The sequence below is a fragment of the Myotis brandtii genome, unplaced genomic scaffold (assembly GCF_000412655.1).
Source record: "Myotis brandtii unplaced genomic scaffold, ASM41265v1 scaffold896, whole genome shotgun sequence".
In the NCBI taxonomy this organism is placed as follows: Eukaryota; Metazoa; Chordata; class Mammalia; order Chiroptera; family Vespertilionidae; genus Myotis; species Myotis brandtii.
In genome coordinates, this window is record NW_005371677.1 from 688,021 (window position 1) to 702,524 (window position 14,504).

The window sequence follows — 14,504 nt, forward strand, 5'->3', positions numbered from 1 at the left end:
AGGTGGGGGGAGGCCCCTGGAGGGGTGTTTGCACTGTAAGGTGCCTCAGGGGGAAGACACACATCCTATGGTGGCTATTTATGCTGCCTGAATGTGTGAACCCTGCCTGGCAATCTCATTTGGACAATGTGGTTTTACTCGTCTGGCAAGCGCTTCAGATATGAACTTTACCTAAGTAAATAAAGCCATCTGTCTAGTCCAAAGTTTTCTTTGTTTTGTATTGAAGTGGCTTCTTAGGAAAATGACTAAGGATTCAGCTGTTTCAGGAGAAACAAGAGACCCTGACTGCTTTCTTTTCCCTTTTTTTAATGTTTAAGGAAAATAACCACTTTAAAATGGAAGATGAAAGAAAAATCTACAGAACTCAAGTTCAGCAGAGTGTAAATTTATTTTAAAGAAAAATGCGAGGGTGGTTTGAGGTTTATAAAAAATTTGTTGAGTTTTTGAAGAGTTGTGCAACCTAAGGTAACTAGGAAAATCTATTTTTCTTTGCATATTTAATGAATAGCCATGCTATGTATAAGTTATCTATAGCTGTATAAGCCGATATAACTGCAATTAAACACATAAATAATCATTTGCTCTGCTCTGCATGGCAAAACTAAAATTTCTCTCCCTGGAATAATGCATTTTAAAATGCCTTCGGCCAGTTTGTGAAGTGACTGAGAGGTTGTTTTGCCAGTCCTTATTTTAATAATTATCTAGTCACCAACCTTAAGGATATGTGTCATAGATTTAGTGAGGCCATAAGTCAAATAAAAAGCAGTTTTTCATAAAAAGACAGTTTTCAGTTTCAAATTGAAATTACTTTATGGTAAATTTTGATTCAAAATTAAGAAGAACTATTTGTTTTCTTCTTTTTTTTCAGAATCATGCATTATGTGCTCTTTTTTAAATAAATTATATTGTTGAAGGTTTTACAGATGTTCCCCTTTTTTCCTCATTGACTCCTCCAACTCATCCCAGTCCCCCCGGCCTTCACCGCCCTATTGTCTGTGTCCATGGGCTATGGGCATATATGCATATAAGTTCTTTGGTTGATCTCTTCCATGCACCCCCTCTGCCCCCATCCCTTTCACTCTGAGATTCCATGTCTCTGGATTTATTTTGTTCATTAGATTCCACAAATAAGTGAGATCATGTGATACTTGTCTTCCTCTGACTGGCTTATTTTGCTTAGCATAATACTCTCCAGGTCCCTCCATGTTGTCTTAAAGGGTAAGAGATCCTTCTTTTTTTTACTGCTGCATAGTATTCCATGGTATGAATGTACCACAGCTTTTTTATCCACTCATCTACTGATGGGCATTTGGGCTGTTTCCAGATCTTAGCTATTGTAAATTGTGCTGCTATGAACATAGGGGTGCACATATTCTTTTTGATTGGTGTTTTGGGTTTCTTAGGATATATTCCTAGAAGTGGGATCACTAGGTCAAATGGCTCTTCCATTTTTAATTTTTTGAGGAAACTCCATCCTGTTTTCCATAGTGGCTGCACTAGTCTGCATTCCCACCAGCAGTGTACTAGGGTTCCCTTTTCTCCAAATCTTTGCCAGCACTTGTCGTTTAGCCGTTCTGACAGGTGTGAGGTGATAGCTCAGTGTCGTTTTAATTTGAATCTCTGTGATGATTAGTGACTTTGAGCATTTTTTCATATGTCTCTTGGCCATCTGTACGTCCTCTTTGGAGAAGATCCTTGGCCCATTTTTAAATTGGATTATTTGTCTTCCTTTTGTTAAGTTGTATGAGTTCTTTATATATTTTGAAAATTAACCCCTTGTGAAATGTATCTTTGGCCAATATGTTCTCTCAGATAGTGGGATCCCTTTTCATTTTGTTGATGGTTTCTTTTGCTGTGTAGAAGCTTTTTATTTTAATGTAGTCCATTTGTTTATTTTTTTTTTGTTTTCCTTGGCTTAAGAGATGTATTGGCAAATATATTGTTTTGAGAGATATCTGAGATCTTGCTGCCTATAGTTTCTTTTAGGATTTTTATGGTTTTATGACTTACATTTAAGTCTTTTATCCATTTTGGTTTTATACTTGTGTATGGTGTAAGTTGATGGTCTGGTTTCTGTCCAATTTTTCTGTCCAATTTTCCCAGCACCATTTATTGAAGAGACTGTTTTTACTCTGCTTGCTTCATTTGTTAAATATTATTTGAGCATAATGGCTTGGGTCGATTTCTTGGGTCTCTGTTCTGTTCCATCGATCTATCTGCCCGTTCTGGAGCTAGTACCAGGCTGTGTGGTTATGATGTCTTGTAGTCTAGTTTGATACCCAGTATTGTGATCCCTCCTATTTCGTTCTTTCTCAGATTGCTGCAGCTATTTGGTGTCATCATATCCCCAAGCAAATGTGTGCCTTTTATTAAAATTTTAAAGTTTATCTTTAATGTTGAAAGTATTACAGATGTCCCCCCCCCCATTGATTCCTCCATCTCGCCCCCCTCCCCAGGCCTTCACCGCACTATTGTCTGTGCCCATGGGTTATGCATATCTGCATACAAGGTCTTTGGTTGAAAAATTAGTGTTGCTCCTGCATGCTGAGATCGGGCAGAAACGGTGTGTGGTGTTCCAGTAGCCGTCCAGGGTAATCAGGCATCAGGTTTGGTGAATCCACTGAAAATGAAATACACAAATTTCGACACTCTATTAGCAACAAGTTATTTGATGGTACTTGGATTTGTATGTTACATGGATTGCAACATATCATAGTATCTGCATTTTGCGGTTGAGAACTATATGTCTCAGTTATTCTTTCTATAATTCTCTCTTGGGATCTTTCCAGTGCATGACACAGATGATTTCATTATTGAATATTGAAGACTACTGAATGTTGATTGTTGAACATTCTTTTGCCCAACTGAATTTTGGGATACAATTTAAACCCATTTTTTCTTTCTTTGCTCTGAAAATATTCATGTGGGAGAGATATAGAGTGGACTTTATGGACCAAAAGAACTGAAAAATTCTTAAAGTTCATAGATCTGCTCTGCCCCCTCTCTCCAGTCTACATTTTATAAACTATCTAAAAATGGTGTTATTCTTAGTGCTTTATATAACATTCACTTCATTTGCTTCATTATTTTAAAGCAGAAATAAATGTCCTATAGATACAATAAGCAAACATGTCTTTTTTTGTAAGGCATTTCTAACTACCAGGGTTGTTTCCTGCCCTCAAATAGCACACGCACAGCAGGTCTAAGGTGCGTGATGGGTGAGCTGTGAGTGCATTGTGCCCACAGTCACACAGGTGATAAGTAGTGAAAGATGAGCCTAGGCAGGTAACTGAATCAGATTGTGGAATGGATCTACCAATAGTTTTAAAAATGTGGATCTCATCCTGTGGGTGATGACATGTCTGCATCAGTGTTACTTGGAGTAGCAGGAGGGTTGAAATGCTAAGAGGTCAGCAGGTCAATTAGCAGATTCTTGCAAAGTCTAGGCAAGAGGTGATGAGGGCTTGAATCAAGGCAATCAAGATGAGACTGAACAGGAGGAAATAAATTCAAGAGGAATTTATTTCATTGACAAAATTTGTGAAATTTTAGGACAAATTCAGGGTTGACTAAAAATGAAAAGGAAGGATTGAAACCTCTGGGAAGTTTATCCTGGGTACAAGATGGTGCTATTAACCAGAGCAGGTGATGTGGGGTAACTGGATGAGGGTGGCATACTAACGTGAAAATTACCAAAGAAGTGCAATGTACTCGTACTGTCATCGATATAATAAAAGCCCAGCGACCCCTTACGGCGGAACGACCAGAAAGACCGGTCACTATGACATGCACTGACCACCAGGGGCAGATGCTCAATGCAGGAGCTGCCCCCGGTAGTCAGTGTGCTCTCACAGTGGGAGCGCCGCTCAGCCGGAAGCTGGGCTCATGGCTGGTGAGTGCAGCGGCAGTGGTGGGAGCCTCTCCCGCCTCCGCGGCAGCGCTAAGGAGCAGCGAGCCATGCTATAAGGAGCGAGCAGGCGGGCGGTTAGGAGCAAGGGGTCCCGGATTGTGAGAGGGATGTCTGACTGCTGGTTTAGGCCTGATCGGGCCTAAACCAGCAGTCGGACACCCCCCTGAGGGGGGGTCCCGGATGAGAGGGCGCAGGCCAGGCTGAGGGAGCCTCCTCCCCCCACCCCTGCTGCACAAATTTTGTGCATCATGCCTCTAGCACCTCATATAAAAGTTTCAAATGCTACAAGCCACAAGCTGTGGGGTTTAACCACTCTATCAAAATTATAGTCAACAGTAAGCCACTTCCCCCATTGTATTTCACTTCTTCATCTAGATGAGCAACTTGGAAAATCTCAAAAATCTATGTACCTCATGGATAAAAATTAGATCAGGTCCTCCAAGAATAATTAACCTAAACAGCAACCTTTTCTGACAAAATGCACATAATTTTTACCTTGTTTATTCTTGGGTAGAATTGGTTGGAATACTAACAGGTAGGATACGTTTTAGTACCTATGCTATTTAAATTCTGCGAAGACTGTCATTCTAAAAGTTGATTCTGGATTTAGTAAACGAAGCCCTCAAAGAAATAAAATAAATAAACGAAGCCCTCAGGTAAGGAAACCAAATAGTCTGTGTTACATTTTAACATTATCACTCCTTTTACAAGCACTAGATGAATACCTCCAGAGGCTTCCACTTTAGTGAGAGGGAGTTTGCTCTGCCTCTAAAGTGTGGCAATATTTATTGAGGATTTGTAGCATTTTAACAATTTGGGGAGAGCATAATACAAGTTATATATTTTGTTAGCTAAGCAAGTTAGTGGCAATTTTACCCAATCTTGGGGGGGAGAGGGGAGGACTCTGAAGTATGTTAGAATATCAGATACATCTTTTCATGTTTAACTAGTTATTTTAGGTGTCATTATGTTACTTTCCATACTTCCTTAAAGGTTGAACCATTTCAGAATAGCTCTGTCAAAGTAGTCATTGTCTAGCATTCTCTTGAGCTGAGTAAAAAATTATGATGAAGGGTCATTTTGACTATTGGATTGAATATTTATTTTCTTGCTAATGATGGAATTCTTATTCCTAACCATGCAGCTGAAAGGGTAACTTTGTGCATGTCAACCAATGCAAAGTTGCTCATGCAAATGTTTTTGAAATGCTAGAGTATTGCTCTGGCTAATTTGACTCTATTTTGGATTTTTTGTGTGTTCTGTTTTACTGATATACATAGGTTCCCCAAGTACATTTCCAAATGTCACATACATTTAAGATTTAACACACCTCAAATTATTTTTCCTTGATTCTAAAATAATACGTTACTCACTGAGAAATTCTAGTGTGATAGATGATTCAAAGATACTTCAAGGAGCTTTCAGAATTTCAAGCCAAAATTCAGAAGTTATAATAGTCTGTAAACTGATTTGAAGTTTTGCCAAGAAGAGCTATGAAAGTTGACCTTTAAAGTTTTTCAAATGTTCAGCTACTTTTCTTTCTGATTGTTGTCTGAAGTAAGGCATTTTCAAGAAACAGCCTAACCAAGGTTTTAAAAAAAAAATCTATATTTTTACTGATTTCAGAGAGGAAGGGAGAGGGAGAGAGAGAGAGAAACATCAATGATGAGAGAGAATCATTGATTGACTGCCTCCTATAGGCCCCAGACTGGGGATTGAGTCCGAAACCCGGGCATGTGCCCTGACCAGGAATCAAACCCTGACCTCCTGGTTCATAGGTCGACGCTCAACCACTGAGCCAGACTAGCTGGGCCTAACCAAGATGTTTGAAAGAGATCCCTATCTTTTATTATTGTTTATTTTATTTCTATAGCAACAGAGTCCTGGGGTATTTGCTTTTCAAATATATTTGGTTACAGGTATTACTACTATCCAGAGCTGGTATCAAACTGTTAGCTAAAGCTAACCATGAACACCTATCCTAAACCTTAATGATAATAACTTTATATTGTTATTTTTCAGACTTAATTAAACAGGACAATATGAAATTGCGATTGAATAGAGGGGAAAAATGGGTTGCTGTATTTTTGGTAAACAAATCTTGCTTCTGAATGACAGTTGCATCACCACATGGTTGAGATCGGTGATGGGTCTTTTTCTATTGCCATTTTCCGCGGAATTATATATTTTAAGTTTATTCAACATCGATGGCTATTTTTGATACTGTAGAATCTAATGATAAGATCTGAGACAAAATTCTTTGGTTTGGCTTTTAAAGACCTTCCAGTTTATTTGCTTGTTATTGTTGTATTTAAATCAGAGTTTCTAAGAACTATTTTTGAAAAATAAATTTAACATAGTTTTCACAATCTTTCCAGAAAAGCAGTTTGGATTTTTAAAAAAGTAAATAATCAGTAAATTTCATTAGAGAAGTCAACAGATATTTGCCATTTAGCACCATCATTTACATTACAACTGGGAATTACAACCAGGGCTGGGTTTTAAAAAAAGTGTGCTTAAAAAAACAAAAGCTAAGGAAAGACTCCCTCAACGCCCCTCCCCACGCCCCCCAAAAAAGAAACCCCTCATTTTGATCAATTTGGATTGTGGTTAATGACCTTTAATCTTTATTTACAAAGTCAAATTTATCAGCAGGTATAAGCCCTAGTCTTTGACACAGCAAAAGGAATTTTTTGTTTTGTTTTCTCTCTTAAACTGCTCATTTCACTATACAACAACTTTGGTCATTTTCTGAAGATGAGAGAGAAAGGGATTTCTATATTGATCCACGTAGGGCCAGGTTAAACCTAATTTGAGAAATACTGAACCCAAGACCACAGTATAATCATCAGTGAATGGGTTTTGTTGTTTTATTTTTGCTTTTTTATGAATACTAATTTCTTTTAAAAAAAAGTATCCCATCTAGTTCATTTGGGCCCCAAATATTTAAAGTCAGTAATATATGTATGGAATTTGCTTCTTGAATGAATAATAGTTAAATAAAGGTCATGCGAAAACTAATGCTGTGTCAAATCCTGTACCAAACAGTGAACCCTATGGTAGGATATTCCTGTCCCGGGGCTCCGGGCCCCACAGGTCCTCCTCTGGAGCTGTACATACTGGTGCCGGGTTTCTCAGCGACATTTTCCCTCTTGCAATTTCATTTACTCTTCCTACCATTGAACAGTAACAGCCTTTGGGGAATCAGGTACAACCAATGGCAAAGGTATCCGAGCAATTCAAGGAACCGTCACCTCCTACACAATGACAGCTGGTGGTCTTCACGATAATTAACACAGAGGAGACATTCAGCTTTTCCCCAGGAGCTGGTACTTAGTTCTCATTCCTCTTCTCAGAGAAGGACTAAATGCAAAACGCCTGCTTATCATAAATAAACCTGTGTACGTTAGCCTGGAAGTTTTGACTAGGAACAAACAGGGGAAAAGGAGAAGTAGTTACAGGATTAAAGTTGGGCTCACGTGGCTCCAAAGTTTGTGGAAAGTTTTTTTCCTTTTTTTTTTTTTTTTTCTGTCCTGTGTGTGTGTCAAGGTTTTAGAAGTGAGTCCTTCGAAGTTGTCAGATTACATTTCCCCTCAGCTGGTTTGGAGCTGACGTTCGAACTCCTTTCACAAGTAAGATTTTGAATAATTTTAAAGAAATGACATGCTGGCTTTTAGATTCAAAATTCAGGTGGATATGTTGCTGTGGTTTCATTGCTAAGAATTCTCCTGTTTCCGCCCTTTCTTTCTGACACGAATTTATGAGGGCGTGTGTAAAAAATGGTCTCTCTCTTTAGTGTAAGGTTAAGGATGTCTGGTTTGGGATGGTTTTATTTTCTGTGTTATTTTTGACTAGGCTGTGCTTCCTTTTAAGGGTAACTTAACAGACACTGCCTTGTAAAAGCCGCAGTATCATTTATATTTGGTAACTAAAGCTAAATGAACATTGCTAGGTATATCCATAAAAGCATAGACAGTAGCCTTATCGAAGTACCTGATCAATCCTGGGAACAGGGGGTGGGAGAGTATATCCCGAACGTTGCTACACTGGTGGAGTTATAAAATATATCTTTTCCCCAAGCCCAGTGAGTCACTGCACTCGCATGGGACTGTTCTGTGTTACTCACCGGCACATGCGCCCACCAAGGCTTCTGACAATCCCAGGAGCCTCCTGGAGGCTGGTCCCTGCTCCCCACTTCCCTTCGGGGCTTGTGTGAAATGCAGAGCCCACCACGACCCTCGCACTTGTATGTCCAGCACGTGTTCTCCGACATTCCATGGATCTGTGTTTTGGTTATTCACCTGCATGTAAGAGCCTCATGGGGATGTCTATTGTGTTGTCTTTTTAAACTTTTTTTTCTCCCTTTCTAGCTATTTTGAAATGATGTAGTGTTGCATGTATATCAGACCTTTAAAGCACCATTGCTAAGCAAAGTTAAATGTGTCTTTATTTGTAGAAAATAACTGTTTCTTAATATTATAAGAATTATCACATGCGGTGAGTTCTATTGATTAATTTCTTGATTCTGATGGTGTAAGATCTGTCACATGTAGAGTTTGTGACAAAAATATCTTCTGTCTTCTACAGAGGGAAAGGTGTGAGGGAACGACTTTGTCTTTAAAGCAATAAACCACAAAACCAGTGGGTGAAGCTCATATGATGTATGATCGCTAATACTCCGGCTACTAAGCCTTAAATCCATTCTTTGTTTGTTATGACAATATTAGATTCATGGGTTGCTGAATGCAGGTGATTAAATAAATTTATATTTTGTTGGATCCAGGGAGTCAGCAGAAAATGACATTCTGTTTTTTTTTTCCTCTTTTTTGGGGTGACACTGGTTAACAAAATTATACAGGTTTCAGATGCACAATTCTACAACAAGTCATCTGTACATTGTATTGTGCGTTCACCATCCCCAAGTCAATCTCCTTCCATCTCTCTCCAAAGTCAATGAACAGCCCTACCTGCTTTGGCTCAGCGGATAGAGTGTCGGCCTGCGGACTGAAGGGTCCTGGGTTCGATTCTGGTCAAAGGCACATGCCCGGGGTTGCAGGCTTGATCCCCAGTGTGGGGCTTGCAGGAGGCAGCCGATCAATGATTCTCATTATTGATGTTTCTATCTCTCTCTCCCTTTCCCTTCCTCTCTGAAATCAATAAAAATATATTAAAAATCAAATCAAATCAATGAACATATCCTAGGGTGAGGGTAAAAAAATTACCTTCTCCATGACATTATTACACCACCCCCACCCCAAATATTTCTCTTTCTTTAGGAAGAGGAATGGGCAAGGTTACTAAGGTACTTCTTTGAGAATAAACAAAATAAAATTTCAATACTTAGAATAATAGCTTGAACTGAAAGTACACTTACTAAGTCAGTGGCCATTGATTAATTCTAAATATCAAGGGATTTTGTTTACTTTTTTTAAAATATGAGGATGGGGCCTGGCTGGTGTGGTTCAGTGGTTGAGTGTCGACCTATGAACCAGGAGTTCCCGGTCAGGGCACATGCCCAGGTTTGGAGCTCGATCCCCAGGAGGGGGTGTGCAGGAAGTAGCCAATCAGTGATTCTCTCTCATCATTGATGTTTCTATCTCTCTCCCCCTCTCCCTTCTTCTCTGAAATCAATAAAAATATATTTAAAAAATAAAATAAACTGTGAGGATGGAGAGGCAGGGCTAGGACTGAGCTTGAAGTGTAAAAGGGAAGGCCGGGGCTGAGCTCTGCCAGCCCTGCCTGTTTTGTTGCTCCCCCTCTTCCCACCAAAGTCAAAATCACATAGAATATTTTTTCACTTGGAATTAATTTCTACTTGAATTCTAGTTCTGAAATCAACAAGAAGGGCAGTTTGCTGTCATTCTGAAAAATTTTGTGAAGGTTAAGTTATCAATGATTCCAGCGAAGCCATATTTATACATGGTTACTCAACTGGTAGAAATGGTCTCAATTAAATTTATTTTTTTTCTGTGAGCTGCTAATTGCTATTTTCAGCCTATAATTTTTTTGCAGATGATTTGTTTGAAACCATGATTGTGGCTTCTGCTAAATCTTTTGAAATTCAGGGCTTTAATCCTATGCTTTGCAAATTGTTTTAAAAGTACTGATCTAATTAAGCAAATGAATGCAAATATTACTTGCCAAGATCAAATTCTTCTTGTCTAATGGGCACTCTTTGTTCCCATCATAACTTTAATTAAAACTCGGGGATTCTGACATGCGTAGTTGAGTGTACCTCAATGATATGTAGCATCAATGTTCATGAAACTGGAGTGCCTCCAGGCGTCGTGGCATACTGGTGGCCCGGACTTCCCAGCTTAAAAATACCACTAACTAGGAATTTTGTTTGCTGTAATTGGAAAGCTTTTGTGTTTATGAACAGAGATGACATATTGAATGGTTAGAATGATACACTGAGAAATTAGCACAATGGCATCCTTTATACCCATTGAGTGTCTTTTTCATTTCAGATGTATTTTTCATCTCCAGAAGTTTCATATGGGTCTTTTTTATATCTTCCTTTCCTCCCTAAATGATGTCCATGTTTCCCTCCAGGGTCTTGACTATAAGAAGTCATCCCATCTCTTGTTATTGCTTTCAGTTAGTATCAAGAAATAACTCTAGATTCTTTGGTTACCTTATCCTACGGGCACTGCTCTTTGTTAAAACGGCTTAGGTTGAGATTGAAACCCTTCCGTTACAGGTTGAGGATATCTCAGATAGACCGTGGATAAGCCAGGATAAAAAAAGAAGAAGATCTATTACAAGAAAGAAAAATGAATGGGTGTTGAATGGCAGGACTAGATCTGGGGAGCAAGGGGACCACCAGTTCAGTATGTCCTGCCCTGATTCCTGAAATAATGAGTGAACAAATTGTATAGCAACACGAATAGCGTGACAGTGCAGGACACTGTGTTCTCCTTCGGGCGCTGCACACCTTCCTGCTCATTGGTGGTGGTTGATTTCCACGAGGTGCTCGCTCTTGTCCTCTCCTCCCCAGGTTCTGCACTTTCTCCCCTTGAACCCTCAGCTCCACAGTCACTTCAGCTGCCGTTTTCCTCAGCACACACTCACATCGCTGTGATCTCTGAGGGCCAGACTGTTCTAACAGCCTGAGTTACACTATAGACCAGCGGTTCTCAACCTGTGGGTCGCGGCCCCTTTGGGGGTCAAACGACCCTTTCACAGGGGTCGCCTAAGACTATCCTGCATATCAGATATTTACATTACGATTCATAACAGTAGCAACATTACAGTTATGAAGTAGCAACAAAAATAATTTTATGGTTGGGGGTCACCACAACATGAGGAACTGTATTAAAGGGTCGCGGCATGAGGAAGGTTGAGAACCGCTGCCATAGACTGAGTGGCTGAGACAACAAACATTCATCTCTCACAGTTCCGGAAGCTGAGAAGTCCATAACCAAGGTGCTAGCAGATTCAGGGTGTAGTGAGGTACCCCTTCCCCATTTTTGGCTGACCATCTTTTTTTTTTTTAAATTTATTTATTATTTTTAGTATATATATTTTATTGATTTTTTACAGAGAGGAAGGGAGAGGGATAGAGAGTTAGAAACATCGATGAGAGAGAAACATCGACCAGCTGCCTCCTGCACACCCTCCACTGGGGATGTGCCTGCAACCGAGGTACATGCCCTTGATCGGAATCGAACCTGGGACCCGTCAGTCCGCAGGCCGACGCTCTATCCACTGAGCCAAACCGGTTATGGCTGACCATCTTCTTCATATGTCCTCATGTGGCCTTTCCTTTTTTTTTTTTTTTACAGGAGGAAGAAGGGTGGAGAGACACAAAGAGAGAGGGAAAAAGAAAAGGTTTGATATTTTGTGTCTCTTCCTTTTTTATAAGGGCACTAATCCCATGGTGAGCGCCCCAACCTCATGGCCTAATTTAACCTTAATTATTTTCCAAAGGCCCCACCTCCAAACAACATCACATAGTGGGTTAAGGCTGCCACATACATTCTGGAGGCACACGACAATTCAGTCCATAGCTTTCTGCCTCAGACCTCCGAAATTCATGCCTGTCTCATATGCAAAGCACATTTATTCCATTCCAACAGCTCCAAAGTCTGAACCCGTTCTAGCATCAACCCTGAGATCTAATGTCCAAAGTCTCCTCTGAATATCACGTATGTCAGATATGGATGAGACTCAAGGTATGATTCATCCCGATGCAAATTCCTCTTCAGCTGGAAGCCAGCGAAGCCAGATAAATGATGTGCTTCCAAAGTACAATGCGGGACAGGCATGAGGACGACATTCCCGTCCCCAAAGGGAGCAAGGGGGGATGGGTCCCAAGGAAGGTGAAAACGGCCAGGCACGTTCCATGCTGTCCTAAAGCTATAGGATACCCTTCTTTAATTTGAAACACTGCCTTCCAGACCCCCTGGAGTGGTGGTGTCACCCCAAGGCGTGGAGGTGCCACCTCAGCTGCCTTCTTGCTGTATCCTCACGGTGTTCTCTTCCCCTCCTCATAAGGACATTGATTCCATTATGGGGACTCACCCTCATGACATAATCTAACCCTAATTACCTTCCAAAAACCTCATCTCCAAATATGGCCACATTGGGGACTCTGGGGGGACATAAAAATTCCATCTATAGCATGGAATTTCTTGTCTTAAGAAGGACTTAGACGATAACCATGTTGAGAACAGAGGTATGTGCTTAGTTCAGGATCTGTCACAAGACGTTTAATCTTTATGCCTCAGTTGTTATTATTCAGCCAGCCCCAGCCCCTTTCCTCAAACTCTGGCTCTGTGACCATCTCTAACAATCATTTTCTCACTGGGAGTTATCAATAAGATTATAGCTGTTGTCAGAATCTGTTAGCCAAAAATTGCTGACTCAGCATTTGGAGTTCAGTGGTTGCAGTGTTCTGTCATTCAGTAAGACACTTTACTGTGTGTCTGTGATTGTGTGTGAGAATTACAGTAATACACAATGCATGCATGTTAAGCTGTGTATATACACACAAAGATAACTTTTATGGCTTTCTGAGGAGTTGTCTGGCTGTGCTTGGAGGTAGAAATCACTTTACCAATGGAAACTACGTAAATTGGCTACCATCTTCTGTTTTAAAATGCCCCGTGAAGAAAGGAACTATGTAGTTTAAAACTTGGAAGTCATAAATAACATTATATTAAAATATAATACTTTTCTATGTATGAGTATAAGATGGATACAGATTACATATAAATGATGACTAATAATTGGAGATCTAAAACTTTAAGCAATTATAAAATCTGAGTAAAATTAGGTAGTTGTATCAACATTTTTTAAGTTGCTCTCTTGAGTAACATTTCCTCATTTTTGGTATTCTGAAATAATATAGAAATCCATTTAGTATATGGAATAATATCTGTTTAGTACATGGAATATATTTATAATATAGATTCTTTTACTATATGGATCACTTAAAAACTTTGCTTAAACTATTGTTCATGAATTCCTGACATGGGAAACTCTCTTTCCAGTTGCAATTATTTTAATGACTTTCACTTTAAACCAAGTCTTCACCATCTGCTGTTCCCTTTATTGTACATGCTAAAAGTAATTAATTTAAATGCATCATAAAAGAGCTATTTTATGTTTTTTAAATCCCTGTCTGTAGCTTAATTCTTAGTTTAAATATACATTGGCAATCTCCAATAACATCTGGAGGAAAACAGCTGTCCTTTGACATCTAATTTGGAATATTTCCCAGGGAGGGCAAGAAGTCATCTTAAATGGATGTTTTATACTCTAAAGTCTGCCCTATCTAAAGTCTTCTATTACTATTCAACTAAAAAAGGAGAAACAATATTTAATATAGTAATGGCATTGTTTTTTAAAAATGTATTTTTATTAATTTCAGAGAGGAAGGGAGAGGGAGAGCTAGAAATATAAATGATGAGAGAGAATCACTGATCAGCTGCCTCTTGCATGCCCTCTTCTGGGGATCGAGCTCACAACCTGGCATGTGCGCTGATGGGGAATCTAACTGTGACCTCCTAGTTCATAGGTCAATGTTCAACCACTGAGCAACATTGGCCAGGCAGTATTGCCATCCTATATAATAAAAGGCTAATATGCAAATCGACTGAACAGTGGAACGACTGGTTGCTATGATGTGCACTGACCACCAGGGGGCAGATGCTCAATGCAGGAGATGCCCCCTGGTGATCAGTGTGCTCCCACAGTGGGAGCGCTGCTCAGCCAGAAGCCAGGCTCATGGCTGGCGAGTGCAGCAGTGGTGGCGGGAGCCTCTCCCACCTCTGCAGCAGGTGGACATCACCGGAGAGGTCCTGGACTGCGAGAGGGTGCAGGCTGGGCCGAGGGACACCCCCCACCCCCTGCCCAATGCACGAATGTTGTGCACCAGGCCTCTAGTCATCTACACTAATAAAAGAGAAACATGGTAATTGGCGTATGACCGCTACCCTTCCCATTGGCTAATCAGCATATCCTTATGCAAATTAACTGTCAGCCAAGATGGCGGCCGGCAGCCAGGCAGCTGGAAGCGAACATGAGGCTGGCTTGCTCCAGTGACTGCAGACTCCAACGTTCCCCACCTGACTTGCCGGCCTCTGAG

General features: G+C 40.2%; 1 protein-coding gene across 1 annotated transcript in view; it reads left to right on the forward strand.

Moving 5' to 3' along the window:
- ST18 (suppression of tumorigenicity 18, zinc finger) overlaps nt 1-14,504 on the forward strand; it is a 260,995-nt gene that overhangs the window by 5,278 nt on the left and 241,213 nt on the right. The window lies entirely within an intron of this gene.